Source organism: Lissotriton helveticus, chromosome 4_1, assembly GCF_964261635.1.
Source record: "Lissotriton helveticus chromosome 4_1, aLisHel1.1, whole genome shotgun sequence".
NCBI classification, from domain to species: domain Eukaryota; kingdom Metazoa; phylum Chordata; class Amphibia; order Caudata; family Salamandridae; genus Lissotriton; species Lissotriton helveticus.
In genome coordinates this window covers 1797811832-1797831419 of record NC_136063.1, presented here as the reverse complement: position 1 = coordinate 1797831419, position 19588 = coordinate 1797811832, and positions in this window count along the sequence as shown.

Here is a 19588-nt window from a genome sequence, read left to right as displayed (position 1 = left end):
ATGTTAAAAATGCATGTGTTGCATTTACATGCACAAAGCGGCAGGCACCGCACGGTGCCTGCTGCTTTGTGTACGCAAATGCAGGGGGGTACCAAAGGTACCCCCCATGTGCACCCCCCACCCCCCATTCACCCAGGGGGCCCGCAACAGGCCCCCAAAGTGAATGTCCGTATGCTTTTCCATGGCGGAAAAGCCGCCGTGGAAAAGCATATTTACACCAACAGCATAATATGGCGGACGGTGTCTCATAGACACCGCCTGCCAATGCTATAGCTTTTCCGCTGCGGTCTGAAGCCGACCCCGGCGGAAAAGCGGTGGACGGAATTCCAGACCCACCAGCCATCCTAATTTGGCGGTGGGTCTTTGGAGTCTCCGCCGTGGTTTTTCCGCATCCTCCAGGCCGGCGGACACTTCCGCCGGCCCGGAGGATGCGGAAAAACCGCCATCCTAATGAGGCCCTAAGTTCCTTCTCCAATTCTTCTAAGTTTATTATATCCTCTTGAGCTTGCTGCATTGCTCTTTCCACCTCATCCATGGCAGTGGCTGCTTCATTTCGGATAATTGGTTCTCCCAGTGGATCCTGACTCAACGATGCAGAACTTTGAGTGTCTTGTGAACTTTCTCTAGCAATCTCCGCTGCAATTGTAGCTTCTTGCTCTATTTCGTCGTTCAACATTTTGAGATAATTACTAAAAACAGAACATTCTATACTACTTTTAGATGCGTTAAAGGAATCTTCATAACTAACAACGTCTCCAAGTAGTTCCTCTTCAGTACGCCATGGTTTAAAGAGTTGCAAAAGAGCTAAATAGTAAAATTCTCTTTTGTCTGGATTTTCGCAACTCAGTTTTCGGTGATTAATCAACTGTCCTTTTCTTTGTTTCACCAGACATCCTTCCTGTCCAATCACAGCGTATATACCTTTTTCAACATTCTCTCTAATATTCCTTTTAAAAGTGTATTTTTCAAGTACTTCATACAGACAAATGTTTTCAAGCAGAGTACTTCTATTTGGATAGTATGTATCCAACATATTTGTTTTCAGAATGTCTGTACTGTTTGGTTCATTCTGTGCTAAATATTTAATATCTTGCACAGTTTTCAAAACACGGTTTCGTGTTCCTGCAAGACCTAAACTCACCCACAGGATACTTCGAGATTTCGCATAAAGACTTGCTGATGATAATCGATCACAACATTCATATGCTCCAATTTCTCGATGAGATAACATCTTCAAACTGTACGTATACAATTTCTTGCTTAGGCTCTTTTCATGAGAAATATCTTCCCACATCTCCTTCAGTTCCGTCTTTTCAGATTATGTGATGTAAGACGTTACATATCGAGCCACAGCAATAGAGTTGTCCGCAACATATTGTATATCCATGTTAGCATTCCACATGGTCAAAATGACAGGGTTATAGTCATTTATATATTTGGACTCTTCACCTCTTCTTAAATTGTACGTATTTTTGGGTGATCTTCTTGTGATATTATGTCGCAAAGATGACATCAAATTGTTGACTCTTCCTTTTGAAAGCACCGGTCGTGCAAATCCAAAACGACATTTAGTATAGAATTTATCCTTTGATTTGAATTTTCGCAGACAATATTTTCCACAACGATGTCTTTGAAACCGTAACACTTTTCCTCTTAAGTCCTTATCAGTTGTACTGTTAGGTATGTCACAAGTGGCATATTGTTCAATAAAAGACAGTACAGTGTCATCGGAGTCTTTTCCAAATTTGGGAGCATCCTTGATCCATAGTAGCATATGAATATGAGGAGCACCTCTTGCTTGATACTCTTTTCTCCAGAAGAAATCCAGAACTTCACCAAGCGGTGGATTTTTCTTGTTTGTAATAAAAGACATCATAGCTTCAAATCTATGATTAAAATATCTGCAAACATTAACTGGATCCAACAAACACAATTCTCCTGGTGTCTTGTAGTTTATATTTTCAATATTTGCATTCGCCTCTCGAAGAAATTCAAGTAAATCTTCCCAGGCATACTCTGCACAGCTTAGAGTTAAAAACCATGTAGGTGCTCCTAAGTTTCTTAGCATGCATTTTAAATCTCCATGACAACGGTACCAATACTCATTAGTACCACGCTGACATGCCATTAAATTAATTAGGTGAGAATCCAAAACACTATCTTTCTGTTGCACTTTATCCATAAATTTCTTTGCTGAAACATTTTGCAGATGCACTCCACTTTTTAAGATATGGTTTATTGCATAAGAAAGACCAGATAAGTCACTCTCAAACAGAAGATGAAAGAAATTGGGAATACATTGACGAAATCACGGATCTTCTGCATATAATCTTGTTGTCCGGTACTCAGATGCAGGAATCTGCATAGGTCTATCATCATATCGCGCACCTTCACCTGTTGGGAATAACTGTGGGAAACAACGACCTTCCAAACTTTCTTCCCATACAATAATAGGACTTCCTTCTGCTTTTTTCATCTGAAATAACTCAATAGCATTCCCCATTGCTTCTTTCGAATGCAGTGGATGAACACTGTAATGTTCATACATTTCTTCACTTCTGGACAAGTCGACTTTTTCAATTTGTCCAATAGACAAATCATTATCCTCTTCTTCACTTACATCCTCTTCTTCTACGTACACATTTTTATAGTATTTATTATTTTTGACTAAATACAACGTTGCCTTTTTGACTTTCCTAACATCCACTAAATCTTGCCAGATTTTCTTACTCTTTGTAGGTACACCATTAACTAGAATAACTAGAGGTTCCTCTTCTACATTTTCAATACCAATTGTCTCCATATTTTTTTTTAATCAAGTGGCAAATATACAACTCTACCCTTTAATCCTCTTTGTAAATCTGAAGGATTTAATTTCCCAGTCTTAGGCTCCATACGAACAATAGCCTGAAAAGGATGTACACATTGAATCAGAATAGTCTCATAAGTATTTAAATCCTTCAGTTCCAATGGAATATTTATCAACTCAAGATTATTATAGACAGCTCTAGCAGGCATTCTATTTTCATTTAATTTATTATAACAATACTTACAAATACGTTGCTGAAAACCCAAATCAAAATAGTTTTCTACCAGCAAATAAGTCGCAAACTCTTTTCACTGAGTAATATCTTCATCTTCACTTTTTAAATATAAATCAACTAACCTAGTTTGACTTTTGTAATGAATGCGTCGACAACACACACAGTTAAATTTGGTTTTTCACTGACTGTCACACCGGAAATTGCGCTGCTTGGTTACGTGTCCAATTTCCCCCACAAAACTCGTAAATTAACATCCATTTGCTTCCTTCTGGCCAAGCCAAGAAATTGCTCTTCTCTGGTGCTCACGACGCGCTTCCACGGTCACTTCGTGGCTCAGGAGTGTGGCGCACTGTAATATGAACAGTGTGGAATACTCGGAGCAGCTCCCAACCTCTTCCTGCCCTACAGATTTCTGGGGTCCATATCGCCAATACATTGCAGGAAAGGCACGGGAGGCGCCCTCTCAGTCCCTACATCCCAACACACCGACCGGGGTGGGATAGGGCACAAGGCACTTCTTCTTCGCTCCCGCACTGGTATAGATTCAACTGTGACACACTTCCGCTCTTCGGGGCCTGTGGCAGGGTTCTAGTAGGTTGGGGTTTCATCGCCTTTCCTGGCGCTGGGGACGCTTTACCTGACGCTACGGGAGATTATACAGTGGTCGGTTCATTCCTCGGACCTTTGTGTCATCACGCAACTGTGTAGGTTACTGCTCCTTGTCCACGTCCTGGAAGGGCAGTGCAAGAGATCGTCTGCTTTAGCTGGGCTGTGGTTGTTGTCAGAGGTAATGCTCGTCATCACATGAGCTGAGTTGCTACGTTGGTCTTACAATCTAGTGAATATGACTTCTGTTTCTTTTATCTTACTTTCAATTTTCGTGCTATTTGTTTTCCTTTTTTTGCATCTCTGTTGCCTTATCAGAAAATATTTCTATTGTGACATTCACTATGTTCAAATGCGCAATCCTGCTGGACACTTAATTGTACTAATTGAAATACTTTATGTAGTACCTGATATTCGTATGTGCCTAGTGTGTATTCGGTTTTTTACAAATGTGGATTGCCTCAGCAGCCTTAATAAAATGTTTTAAAAAAAAATAATACATTTGTTTTTCACCTGCAATGACCTTAAACTTTGTTATTTCCTGTTCAAAATCTTCAGTATTAAAATGTCCAACATTTTCTAACACATTTCCTTCTATAACTATATCAGTTTCTGCATTGTCTTCATCTCGACCAAAATAACTTACCTCAATTTCTGCACAAATATTCTTCACATCTAATGCACATCCATGCAAAAGAGCACTATTTAACTCTTTAGGTTTAAGTGCTGGACTTTTTGCATAATACAACTTTCTCACTAATTTTCTCATTTTGGTATGATGCACTGCTAACATCCTGAAGTGATGAAAAACACTCTGGCATATTTTTTTAGAAAGACAAGCCAGAGAATGGCCTTCCAAACCTGTTTTTTCTCTCACTCTGCAACGATCTAATTCTTGCAACATTACAATTTTTTTTATTAGACTTTCCTTAGTGTACTTACGTAAGAAATTGCAAAAGAAATCAATTGAATCCTGTCGTACACTGCAAATACTGCTACAATTCCAACTATAAACAGGAGCATGAACACGTCCCTCTAAAACTTCTCCACCTATTTCCCCTTCTGGATTTCTAACCTCAATTTTCTCTTTCTCAATAGAACAGCCATCCTTCACTTCATACGCTCGACCACTGGTGTCAACTGCATGCAACAAATCGTTACTTTGAAAGTAACTCTCTTCATTAAAAAATGGCTCAGAATTTGAAGTATGCATCCATTTCCCAGAAAAGACTTTACAAAAATTAGTTCTATTTATGTGTCTCTTCCATTTACTCTTAGCTTTTAAAACTCTGATTGCCTTATTTAGTGTATTTATTCTATTAAGTACTAAAATAAATAATTTTTTTTTGTCTCAAACGCATGATCCACAACTTCCTCTATATATTTTTTCTTCTTATAAAAAGCAGATTTCCTTTTAGAAACTTTTTCCTTTTTTAATAAATTCAAAACTACTCTCTTATGAAACATACGTTTCCTTATTTTCGCAAACTGATTAGTACGTCTTTTACTGTACATATTTTCCTCACCACTGATTTCTGACACATTTTTCTTTTTTCTTCCATTTCTCCTTGTAGATACTGAAAACTGTTTTTCCTTTTGAACATTATCCAATTGACTTTTCCTTTGACACAACTTTTTTAAAAAATCCTTGCTGCTCTTACCAGGAGCACTCTTGTTTTTCTCCGTCCTTTGTTGATTATGTAAATCTTGTCCTTCTTTCCTCTTCAAATGGTATATCTTTTTATACAGCTTTCTTTTTTCATTTCTGGTCGGCATAGTGATTGATGTTTGTGATAAAAATGACAATCTGTTTGGAAAAAAGTTAAAAAATATTATAGACCCCTACTACCATATAACATACAAATTATAACCACTGCTTGATTTTATAACTAGAATAAAGACAAAGAAACAGTCTCTGAACAGAGTAGGAAATCCTATAGTGAATATTGGTTCTAAATTTATGACAGTCCATACCTGTGTCATCATTATAGACATATTTTATGAATCTAATTGTTTAGGCATATAAATACTATACTAATTTTCTAGCATTGTAGGTATTCCTAATGCTTTTAATTTTTTTAACTTTAATCTGTTATACACTTCATGAAAACTTTTATTCTCATTCTCAAAAAGGAGAACACCGACGAATAGTACAACAATAATGTTTTCAAGATTATTTTTTTAAACAAAAATAATTTTATTCATTTAATAATTCGTATTCTAAAAGCACTTGTAGCATCATTTCATCAGATACTTCATTAATATTATTTTCTTCTTCCAAATTCTCTTCTTCTTCCCCTTCCAACATTTCTAAGTATGCACTATCAAAAGTGCGGTCCATAAACTCCACATTTTCTGTGCCATTTTCCTCTTCAAATATTCCTTCTAATAAATCTTCTATAAGTTCATTTGCAATTTCAAAATGTACATTTATATTTTCGGAATATTGTTCCATTTTAGTACTTCTTTTCTGTCTTCTGTGTCCTTTTAAGAAAATATAAAGACTAAATTATATCTTTTTCATGATTAGATAACCAAAAATTACCTTTACTAATCTTTAAACTACATACATTTTCATACTTTTTAAGACATTAACTACATAGATTAAGATAGCACCTTCCTCTTTATTTTAGAAAGAAACTGACACTTTGATCCTAGACATTAACACTATCCCTTTTAATTGTTTTAATTGAAATTGTGCTGTAAAAACACATTTTAGTGTGACATTTGTTTTTAGGATTTGTGTGCTGTAGAACTATTTATACACTTTCTAATTTATTTGTAGGGATCTATTTTCTGAGTTCAACACTACAAACTGTGATTCAAACTGTATGCAAACTGAAGGGGGGACTCACAATATACCAATTAAAACATTCACTAAACAGATTGCTACTTCCCACAGAGACAGTTGCTTTTACCTTTAAACAGCATACTCAACATGTAAATTTCATTGAATGCACAACATTTCATCATAACCATAAGAAACCACATTCAGCCGCGGCCCGTGGAGGGAGTTACGGTGGGGCAGGGAGACGGGGAGGGGGAGGTGTAGGGTGGAGGGACCTAAAAACCAGCATATGGATAAATTCAGGTAAATACATAATTTAATTATTGAAACAAATTTTGTAGTGTGCACTGCATCGCAAAATGCGATGCTGTGTACGCTACAAAATTCGTTTTATTAATTGAATTGTATACTTACCTGCAATTATCCATATGCCAGATTTCAGATCTCTCCACCCTACACCTCCCCCTCCCCGCCTCCCTGCCCCACCTTAACTCCCTCCACGGCCTCCGACTGACCACATCATAATACACCTGTGCAAATGCATATAATAGGGTGCAAATAGATAGTACAGTCACAGAAATGCACCATAAATGCCCATCACGCCAAATGCCATATCATAATACACCTCTATAAATCAAGAAAAATGACTGTACACAAATGATACAGCATGAGTTAGAGAGATAATGATGACTTAGCAAGAATTAATCCACGTAAAGAGCAAACTCTTACAGTCAAAGAATAGATGAACCAGAACTGCATAGAAAATAACACATGGACCCGGCCCATAAAAAGATAGTACCAACAAACAGTGGAACCCTAGCTCAAAATACATATGTAGTGCAAGCAGGTACAGACATGTTTAAAATAGAAGATAAAATCCTCCTGCAAAAGAGAAGCAGTGCAAATATTCTAAAAAATCTTGCTCATTATTGTAATCTGCACAAAAATAAATTGTCATTAAAAAAATTTCAACTCACCTGTAAAAAAGAATTTGATCGTTGTAAACTCTGTCACGTTGACTTCAGGTTGTTGCTTTTCAGCACCAAACACTCTTAAAAAAAAAATAAACAACTGAATTTTAGTTAACATATTACAGACATATTTATTAGACAACATACACCCATTGTGCCAAATATCATGCCTAACAGATACATTCCCTAATTTTCTATCCATTATATATCCTAAAGCCTAACTAAGTTTAATATTTCTTTATTAAACACATACAATTACCAACATTTTCACCCAGATTTTTTAAAAATCAATCATCATTTACAGTCTAATCTCCCACACATTGCCAGGATACTAAATGCAATATTTATGATACGCACTGCTACACAACCTTACTTAGTATATTTGTTACCCAAATACATGTAGATTATGTGCCGGGTCTTTTCTAACAAAATGGCGGTCAACACTTCCTGATTTCCTCCGAATCGAATGTTGACAGACGTTAAACAGCAAATCACAATTCCGCTCGCGCACAGCCGCATAAGTGACTAAAAAGGGTAAAGTGTCTACGCGTTGAATGTGGAAAACTGAAAAAGAATCGTGTGTGATGAAAAGGAAACGTGGTTTGTAAATAAAATTTAAAGGTGGAAAGGGAGAGGAGACATGAGTGAATATATTGTACAGAACAAAGGGTTAGAACATGGAAAGGGGAGAAGGTAGAGATTTTCTGGCCGGGTAGGTTTTCTCAGGGGGTGCAGTATGGACCCTGACACCACAACAATATTCTCATACCTAAGTTTCAGAAAAAATAAAAAGTATTCCACACTAAAAATAACTCTCTTTAAAGGTTTTCCGTTCCGTTACTACACTACACTCACCTACCATCATCTCATTGCGTCACTTCTCCACTACTCATAAGTACACAGTGTCAAAAATATCAATACCGCACATAATCTACATGTACTTTCTGAACGTGTCTGTACTGCACTCTATGTTTTTGCTCTGCCAGTTTTTCTTGAAGTACTGCAACACCATGCTGTCATAATAGGCCGACCAAAAAAACAATCTACCTATGCCAGAGCTCAAAAGTGCACCTCGATACACACCCAGCCTAGCTTTAAGAAACTGCCTCTACTGACACCCGAAAAGACCCGGCAAACTTAAAGCCCTGAAACTATCTTCATGTCTCCTCTCCCTTTCCACCTTTAAATTTTATTTTCAAACCACGTTTCCTTTCCATCACACACGATTCTTTTTTGGTTTTCCACATTCAACGCCTAGACACTTTACCCTTTTTAGTCGGAAGCTGCACCTCCAACATGCCTAATCCTTGAATTAATTACTCTATCTTTCGCGCTTTTTCAATGTTTAAATTCCACAGATTTTTTTCACAAAAATACATACCACCGGCTCAGTAACTCTTAGTAACATGAAACCAAGTCGCTCCCTTTTACTTACTAATCCCTTAGAGACGGCAAAAAAATATATTTGTATAGATATCAGCGTACTGAAAGATGGAATTAGTCGTTCACATCCAGGCACTACCAATTGCATGACTTATTTAACAGGAAGCGCTTTAATGTTGCATGTGTTTTCAAAGGTACACCGGTACCTCCTATATTGCCGAATTTTACCTTAACACTCAGCAGTGATTATTTATTTTTCAAGCAATGAGAATTACTATGAGTTTTTAAACGACAAGCCTTACTCTGTAATAGTCACTCTGCATATAACTCTCTGTAAAAATGTAGTTTATCCACCCCCGCATGGGAACCTTGATGTTTCCATCTGGCCGCGAAATCCGGCCTTGAATTCAAAGTTCCATCCCAAGACTTGAACAACAGCCTTATTGTCACAAAATCAAGCTACCCGAGCATCTGTTCACAAACATATCTCATTCACTTAGCTAACACTCGCAGAAAACTGCATACCTTATTAAATAGTGACCTTCCTTTACAATTTCCTGAGGTGACTCTCATAATCTTTAACGCTCCTCCACTTCGCAGCTGGCCTATTTTTTTTGCAACTACTAACCAATGGTTTGGTGATTTTTTTGCACCAAATTATTTAAAGGCATTCTGCTACTCTTCACTCCATATTCTCTGACCTATGTTTCTGAACTTCCTGATCTACTACCAGCAGCTGCTACTTTTCTGTTCCTATTTTCTTTATTACAAAATGAATGTCCATCCTGTCTTCGCAAACGAGCTGGAGCACTTAGAACTGTTTCGCCACAGGATGCTTGAGTACTATGGCATCCTGCCACTCGCGACTTTGAGTGCATCATATGGATTATCATTTCGATTTTCCTATTTCACCTGTGTGCAGCCTGTATTTCATTGCCTGAGCTGTGATTTCATGTGGGCCCTGGACTTATGTCTCTGCAACTTGGTATCTCCTGAAGTGAATTACAATCATCTCATGAATCCGTTAATTGATCACGAACAGCTTTGTTCCGACGGAGGGATTATGGCCTTTGCAGCGATACATGGAGTTCTGGGTCATTGGAATATATTCGCAGCGACACAAGATTTCTTGGCACACAGCTACATTGAAAATTCACCAAATTGTCCTCTGATGGTACTAGAGGCTCCGGTAATTAAAGAGCATGTATGTTTATTTCCTCTTTTCAATTGGATGGCTGACTTGTTTTCGGACGATAAGAATGACTTCCTTTTAGAAGCGGTTGCTACTTACTTTGCCTACTCAATGGTAGGATGACTCTTATGCAAGCCATTGACGTCTTAATTGTTTTTTTCCTCCCTATGTTTCTTATTTTTTTTTTTTTTTATATAAACAGACCTATTGGCTTTACTAACAGTGGACATTGCAATTTCGTGCTGGTGAGATTTTTGTGTTTTATGTGGAGTTAATTTTTTTTCCTCACCTACTTGATTTTGTTCAAAACATTTCATGATGCTCTAATTTCAACAAATCACTTGCTTATGTTATCTTATCTCATTTGAAACATTCTCGAAGCAAGGCTGGTTAAAATATGGATAAATGTGCCCTGATAAATGTGTATAGTTACAATGACTTTTTATATCGTTAAACGCCATTTTCCCTTTCTACTCCAAATTCCACCTTACACACATATGTGCTGCTTTTGTTTTCTGCCTAGTGAAATATTTTTGATTCATAACTGAAAAGTATATGATTGCACTGATATTACCCTTGCTTATCAAGCTGTATGTCACATCGAGTACTGAAACCTTTCAAAAAATGATCTCAATACAGTAGTTGTTCTGAACACTGATTTTCGAACGTCCCTGCAGATAACATACATGCACCTCCAGCCAAGTTCTCGCTTTTGGCGCGTTTTTTATTTCCATACACAATACCATACAACAAACTCGATAGTGCTTCGTATGCAGAGAACTAATTGTTAATGAGGTGATGTTTAACCACTAGCATTTTCATATATGATTACTGAACTTAAAATCAAAAGACACCTTCTTACATGCAATATAATTTAATATATTTGATTAGGAGGCTGTAGAATATGTTTTTTTAAACCTTATTCATTTTGCTTCATACTACATTTTCATCATTTGTGTTGTATGGACTAGTAACTTTGCCGATTACTTTCTTTATAATATCTTTACTCGTATTAGATAATAAACTTCGCTTCAAAGCACTGCATCAGTGAATAAATATTTCAAATATATACGTTCCCTCTTTTAATCCATATTCACAACTGAAATTATTGTATACTAAAACTGTATTCATGTGTTTGACGTAATCTCAGCTGTACTCAGTTCATGTTTTCTTTTCTCAACCTGAATTATTCATGGTGCAACCCGCTGGCCTGCGACGGCCCGTCAAGCCTTTCTTTGCGGGTTGTGAACCATGCCAACAATCGTACCTCTGGGAAAAAAATAATTTATTACTGTAACCAAGCACCGCCGCAGTTGTGCCTCACTCAGACTGATAATCACTGCTCCCCCGCTTCTACAGAGCACACGCTATGTCGTATTTCACTACTTATCACCCTTTCATCTCCACTATAACAAACACTTCTTTGCCAGCCATCAGAGAACAAAGTGAAAAACGAAAGGAACCAAGAAGTGAAATACGACAAACCCTCTGCTCTGTGGAGCCGACCGAACGGTAATTCTGAAACTCAACATACACTGACTAACGCTTCCAAAAACCATCTCAATTATATAAATAGTATTTTTGAAACCTGCCAAGTACTCTGATGCGACTATCTGTGTCTCCCTGCAGAACAAACTTCCTCAGCCCAGACTGAAAGCACACACACACAGACACACACACACTAAGATAACACAAAGCAACTGATACAGAAAGCAGGAGTGAGATGAAAATAGAGTCACACGGCGGAACAGAGAAACCTCTATGTATATTCGGTCTTCTACATCAATTTATGAAGGCATATACTCCACGAACCTGTGTACAACCTCATGGTCACAAGTTTTCATTTGATTGTAATGGGACACCTCTCCTTCTCACCCCACCCCCACCAGTGCATCCCTCGGCCACAAACCACACTGTAATTTTTTCCTCAAACTTAAAGTTTATAATACCTAAAGCATTTGCACTTTTTGTCGACGATATGACATATAATCTACCATTTCTCTCTCTACCTGCATTATCTGTGTCTCTGCTAATTCCTTTTTTGGATCTGTAGCCAACTTTACAGATTATATGGAAACGCTCCCAAATCTCTCAATTAATTTCTGTCTATTTTATCATATTTTATATTCCATTTATTCAGTATACCACAAATACATCCAAAACTATAATTCACACTTGAAAGAAAGTGAAGAAACGGCGCACAACCCCCATTAACTTCACAGAACTTCAGCCCCCCCTCACTCACATCTGCTGTGGAAGCCCAAGATAACATACATTCCAGATACACATTTAGTAGTAGGTTTAAGCCCATACAGGGCTAGATCGGAATTAATAGCGAAAAATGCTAGGATGTGTTGTATATGAACTCACACCATTATAAGATGGCGCTGGCACAATATGTGGAAGATAAATGTTGTGTCCTTTGTTTATGTTTATTATTTACGATTGAGCACATGTGTATATAAAAAACTGCAATGGCCGCAATACCCCTGTACCACAGAGGAAGGCGATAGCCGAAACGCGTCTGGTGCGTTTGCGTTTGGAAGTCTGAAATAAATCCATTGACTTCCCCCCCGTGAGTGCTGTGTCTTCTTGAAAGGGCAGGAGGGCGAGGAGCAGAATATATATATATATATATATATATCCACTATGAGATTACTCGACAATTCAATGAATAACCATCCTGCACTCCAGGTAAAGTTTTAGACACTTTTTGCGCTAAATTTCAACAAGGGTAACATCTACGCGTTTAAACAGCCACTGCTGCCTTGTTCACGATGTTTTTTCCCACCATTTTTTTCATTAAAATACCATAAAGGCAACATTGAAGAGGGACATTACATGCCATAAAGGTAGGACTAAGCTTTCAAAATTGTAGCTGCCATCTTTAAGTATGTTACTTTAAAAATGTTTCATCATTATAGCATTACATTTCATTTTAAAGTTCATTGGGTTCCATAGATAGTAAAGTGCATTACTTTCAGTGGGAATTTTTTTATTTTTTATTATTCCTCACATTTTTTTAAAAATGCTATTTTACATCTAAAAGAAATATTTTGCCCCCAAAGAAGGACAAACTTAATCAATACTCCTCAAAAAATTTAAAGTGCAAGTGCTTATTCTTATATCAGATATTGGCAACATCATATAATTTTCTTATATATTTTATCCAACAAATGCCAAAGCTTCCCAAGGTGCACTCGACAGTGCGTCTGCCATTCGGCATCACCGTACAGCCCGCCCCAGCCATCCAAGTTCGTTGTACTGCTTGACGCGTTTCTGTGGCCAACGTACCACTTCATCAGAGGCCTTTCTCCTGTACGCATTGGAGCGCTTTTTATACTGTATGCTGATTGGTAGAAAAACCCCTCAAGGGTTCAGCTACGCATTGGGTGTGGTATAGGTGTTCAATGAAAGCTTGATGTGACTACACATCCCAGTATGCTGTATGAAGAAATCAAATACGCAGTTAAACCCATGAGGGATTTTTCAACCAATCAGCATGCAGTATAAAGAGTGCTCTAATGCGTACAGGAGAAATGCCTCTGGCCACGTACATTGTACCTGGATGAAGCATATGCACAATTAAATGATGCTTACAAGCGTTGTGATCTTTCTGAGATTAAACTGGCACATAACAATCTCAATAGCCTGTTGGTGGGGTGGAAGAGTACCGGCCTCTTAAGCTTAGATGAATTCAAGTTTTTGAAAAAAGATTTTCCTGTGATGCCGGTACTGTATTTAATCCCAAAAGTGCACAAAGATGCTAACAAACCCCCGGGGAGACCTATTATTTCCGCCAGGGATGGCCTTTTGGAAAATGTCACTAAGTACATTGACTTCTTTTTACAAGACTTTGTTTCCGCCTTGCCATCGTTTGTGCAGGATTCAAGTGACTTGTTAAGAAAACTTGAGACTGTGGAATGGGAGCCTGATTATTGGTTAATCACGCTTGATGTATCATCTTTGTACACCAGCATTAGGCACCTTGACGGACTGAGGGCTATACAATTTTTTCTATGCAATAGATCTGTGCAATTTGTGGAACATAACAAAATGTTGCCTGCTATGATTTCATTCTGTTTAAATAACAACTATTTTTCATTTAACAATCAATTCTTTCAGCAGATCAGGGGTGTTGCAATGGGGGCCTGCTTTTCTCCCAGTTATGCCTGTTTGCATATGGGCTACTGGGAGAGGCAGGTCCTCATGGGCACACACGGTCTGATCATGGCTGAATTTGTGGCCCACTGTTATCGTTACATTGACGATATATTTTTGATATGGCGGGGCACTAAACAGAAGGCAATCGACTTCATTGCACAGCTTAACAACAATGTATACAACTTACAGTTTAACCACAGCAGGAGTCAAACTTGTATTGATTTCTTGGACGTTAAAATGTTGGTTACTGACAACAAATTACACACTACATTGTTCCGCAAGCCTACTTCGGGCAACACTTTGCTCCATGCTAAGAGTAATCATCCGGCACATCTGATTCGCAGCATCCCCCACGGGGAAATGCTGCGCATCAGACGTATCTGCAGCACGGAAAATCAGTGCACACTGGTGCAACGAGATAGCAAGGCCCGATTTCTGGCCAGGGGTTACTCTCCTAGCTTAATTGATTCCGCTATTCGCAAAGTTAACGCCATGCCTAGAGAGGTAGCTTTGCAACCTAGAAATCTATCCAACAAAGAAGCAGACAGCGCCAACCAACCGGTGAGATTGGAAAGGGGTGACCACTCGGTCCCCCCGAATGTATGGATGGGTGCCCCGAACCTCCCGGGAAGCCATTTTGGGCGGGGTGGGCGTAGCCCGGCTGGTATGCCCGAAGCGGCGTAGCCGGGGCGCGCCTTCCCCCGCCCAAGAGGGGTTGTCCTAGACACCTCAACGGAAGATGACCACGCCCCGTAGGCGTACCGGGGACGGGTACACGCCCTCCCGCAGAAGAATAAAGGAGCGGGAGTCCAGAGGAGCGTCCTCTTGTTCCTCGGATCGGAAGGCTGCACCACTCGTTGCCCGTGAGCCCTCGACGGAACAAGCAGCAATTTTGAACTTGTTAATATTGTTTTTTTCTCTTTCAGTTTCGAGGGCTCACAGATTTCAGGACCTCGTGGATCGACCAAGGGCGGAAGACTCGAAACCATGCCTAACAAGAAAGCAGGAAAGGGTTCCGAGACGGAGAGGGTGTTACGCCTGTTGTCGAACCGGATGGCTTGTATGGACCGAAAGCTCGTACAAGTCCAATCGCTCGGGAGAGGTCTAGCGGAGGTGAAGAAGCAATTGGCCGCATTCAATGACCCAGGTCAGCCAAAAAAGGTGATAGGCCCGGCCTTGCCGGGAGTCGTCCCCGGGGTAAGAGGGAAGCGGGTCAAAGAAAGGGCGGTTTCGGGGGGGGTCCCGGTCTCAGAGGTACCCTCCATCGTCCCCCTCGTACCGGCTGGTAACCCGGTTCAGGAACCAGATTTAGGCCAGCCTATCCCGGTGGTGATCACATCGACCGAGGATGATGAAATGCCCCCAGAATTGGCCGCACAGTTGACGGCATGGCTCAAAACAAAGGTCGGGGGCACAGTGACCCTGGGAGATCCGGCCGAAGAAGCCAGAGTATTAATAAAGCAGTTGCGGCAATCGAGAGATGTCGCAAAGGCGAGTGTTCCTCTTGTTCCCCCACAGGTGGCACCTGGAGTACCAGCAGCTGGTCAGGAAAAGACGGCGGCAGCAACGGCCGATCCGGGTAAGCTCGCATTGCCGATGGCGTGGGAGGGCTCAATACCCTCAAGGCGGGAAAAGGTTGCACAGCACATTCCCATGGCCACGAAAGAGTTAATATGGGGAGACAAGTATGTCAACATGTTTTCATTGTTAACTGACCATCGCGAGATGGAGTATGCTAAAACGCAGAAAGATTTGTGGCACCCGAGTGTCTGGCGCGCCAAGATGGCCGAGTTCAGGGTGGACGAGACAGTGACGAACTGGGTTAAGGCTTCTCTATATTTACCGCAGTGATGGGGGAACGTAAACCCGAGGTTATGACTGATTTGATTTGCTATCAGAATCGCATTATGGATTTCTATTCAATGTATGAGGGGGAAGAATGGAAAGGCTATGACATGAAATTCCGTAAAGCAAAAGAATTTGACGCTTCTTTGTCTTGGGATTGTTTGGACTCGGTGTCATGGCACAAGCAGCTCCTGCCAGGGGCGACAGGTACGTCCTCGCCAGGCGGGAGCGGGTCCGGAGTGGTCCGCCAAAAGCCCGGGGTGCCCTTTCGGGCAGGCACAGGGGGGGGCTACCAGCCTAGAGTTGGCGGGAATGGCGGAAAAGGGGGGGTCTGTTGGGGCTTCAATAGAGGCAACTGTAACAGACCACAGGGGACATGCAAGTTTAAGCATGTGTGTGCCGGCTGTGGGAATTCCTCACACCCGGAAAGTGCATGTAGATCAAAAATTGGCGGGACGGGGGGTAAAGGCGGGTCTAAGCAGGAGTGAGGTAGAGTTTTGTGACCGATTGCCTACACCCGTTGATATCATGGTTATGATTCCTTGGTTAAACAAATACCCTGATCATGTATCCGCTGGGGTGTTGTGGAAGGGATTCTTACATGGCTTCCACATCCCGGCGGGGGATTTTCGGGGGAACTCCTTTTGTAGAAACCAGTTATCGGTACAGCACAACCCAGGCGTGGCAGAAAAGAAAATAGCAAAAGAAGTCAGTTTAGGGCGAGTGGTTGGGCCCTTTCGTTGCCCGCCGGTGGCTGAGTTCATCTGTTCCCCGTTGGGGGTTGTCCCGAAGAAGGACCCAGGGGAGTTTAGACTCATACACAACCTTTCTGCTCCTAGGGGTTCGTCGGTGAATGATGCCATTGACCCAGAAGTTTGTGCAGTACGATATGCATCGTTCGACGATGCCTTGGCCATGTTGAACCACCTAGGCCCTGGGGCGCTGATGGCGAAATGTGATATCGAATCAGCGTTCCGGTTGCTTCCGGTGCACCCGCAGGATCAGCGCCTGCTAGGTTTTGCATTTCAGGGAAGTTATTACATGGATAAATGCATGCCATGGGTTGCTCCATTTCTTGTGCGTATTTTGAAATGTTTAGCTGTTTTTTAGAATGGGCATTCACCGAGGCTACAGGGCATAGACATGTTATGCATTATCTGGAAGACTTCCTGTTTTTGGGGGCAGCCGGTGATACGAACTGCGCGCAGGCGCTGTATGATTTCTGCATCCTCATGAGTGAATTTGGAGTCCCATTGGCACCAGGTAAGACGGTTGGACCATCTACTTCACTGGAGTTTCTGGGAATTGAACTCGATTCTGTGGAGGGGTGTTTCCGATTGCCAATGGAAAAAGTGGTCAAGTTTCGGGCTTCCTTGATGCAATGCCTGAGTGGGGATAAAGTGACCCTGCACCAGTTACAACAAACAGTGGGTCAGCTTAATTTTGCCTTGAGGGTGATGCCTATGGCCCGCCCCTTTTCGCGCTCTATCGCGCAAACTATGGTAGGTCTCAAAGAGGGTCACCACCGTACGAGACTGTCAGGGGAGGTTCGCCAGGATATGCGTATTTGGATGGCATTTCTGGCGGACTTCAACGGTCGAGTCGTGTGGAACTCCCCGCCGGAATCTTCAGATGCACTAGGTCTATGGACCGACTCAGCAGGGAGTGTGGGTTTTGGCGCCATCTTAGGTAATCGATGGTCGGCACAAACATGGCCAACATGGTGGCACTCCAACGGTCTCACAAGTAACATTGGTTTCCTGGAGTTATTCCCCATCTGGGTTGCTCTAATGACATGGTCTGACGACTTCAGGGACCGCTCAGTGGTGTTTTGGTCTGATAATATGACTGTTGTTGAGTGCATTAACCAACAGGCAGCACGCTGCAAATTGATCTTGAGATTGTTGAAAGAAATTGTGCTGCTTTGCATGAGATTGAATGTACAGTTCAGGGCGAAACATGTGCCAGGTGTACTGAATCATGCGGCTGATGCACTCTCTCGTTCACATATGCAGGCATTCAGGGGTTATCTACCCACAGCGGACCTAAAGGCAGCACCATTCCCCGAAACAATATGGCTAATCGGTGCCCCGGATTACAAGACCTCGTGGCAGCGAGTTTAGCCCCCAGGACAAGGAAAGCATACGAAGGAGCGTTTTGTTCCTATTGCACATATTTGGGTCCCACAGAGAGTCAGAACTGGGGTCAGGAGGAATCCTTCCTGGGGTACTTGGTAGCGCTGCACAGAGAGGGCCGATCAGCGGCAACGGCCAGTAGGCATAGGGCGGCCATTTCATTCATGGCCCAGGTACACGGCATAAAAGACCCTACAGGTTCCTTTTTGGTGAAAAAAGCCCTTCGCGGCTGGCAGCGCCTTGAGGGTTGCAAGCAAGATACGAGGCACCCGATTGGCTTAGACAGACTGTCTCTGCTTTTAGCAAAGCTGGATGAGACGTGTTTCTCCCATTTTGAAGCAGTTCTGTTCCGGGCAGCGTTCACATTGGCATTCCATGGGGCTATGAGGGTGAGCGAACTTGTCGCAAGGAACAAGAGAGATATGGAGGGAGGCTTGTGCAGGGATCACATCCAAATAAGGGGTGATTCGATGGTGATCGTGATAGCCAGGTCCAAGACTGACCAGTGCGCTATGGGAAACAGTGTGGTCGTACAGCGCAAGCGTGGGTCCCCCATCTGCCCGTTGAAGTGTGTGGAAGACTATTTGGCGCTAAGGGCGGCCACATGGGGGGGGAGTTTGCTCCGACACAAGGATGGCACTCCACTGACGAGATTTCAGTTTCAGAGGGTGCTAGCACTGTCAATCGCTGACGCGGGCATGGACCCGTGCGATTTTGGGACCCACTCCTTTAGGATAGGGGCTGCTACTGAGGCTACAGCCAGGGGTCAGAGTGCTGAGGAAGTGAAACAATTGGGCCGTTGGTCCTCGAATTGCTTCAAGAGGTATGTGCGATTGCACATGTTGTGAGTGATCAATTGACATGCACTCACGTTTTCTGTCTTTGTTTACTTTACAGTTTCGCGAGCCTGCCACACGGGGCGGAATTTGAGGTCGACCCAGCACCAGGAGACCAGCGGTCAGAGGCCACCGACTGGAGAGAGGATGGTATGGGTCGTGGGCCACTCATACGTGAGGCGCGCCGGCGATGTATTCAAGGAAGGTGACGCGATTCACGCACCTGGGGAATACGGGTTCAGAGTGTCCTTCCATGGGAAGGGTGGGCTCGTTTTTGACCACTTTGAATCATTTTTCGAGGGGCTTCTAGGGCGGTATAGGTCACCGCCATCTGTAGTCATAGTACACCTGGGAGGCAACGACTTGGTGACACTGGGTAGACGAGTGTTACTTGAACGAATTTTGTCGGCGGTTAGCTGGTTGGCTAAAAGAGTCCCGGGGTGTACGATTGCCTGGTCCCACATGATTCCTAGGAAGATGTGGCAGGGGGGCCTTTCGGTGTCAGCACTGAACCATTCAGTTAAACGGGTCAATAATAAAATAGGTAGATTGTTCCGTTCTGCGCAGTTGCATAACATTCCTCATGGGTGTATTCGGGGTGATCAAATGTATCTGAACGATGGG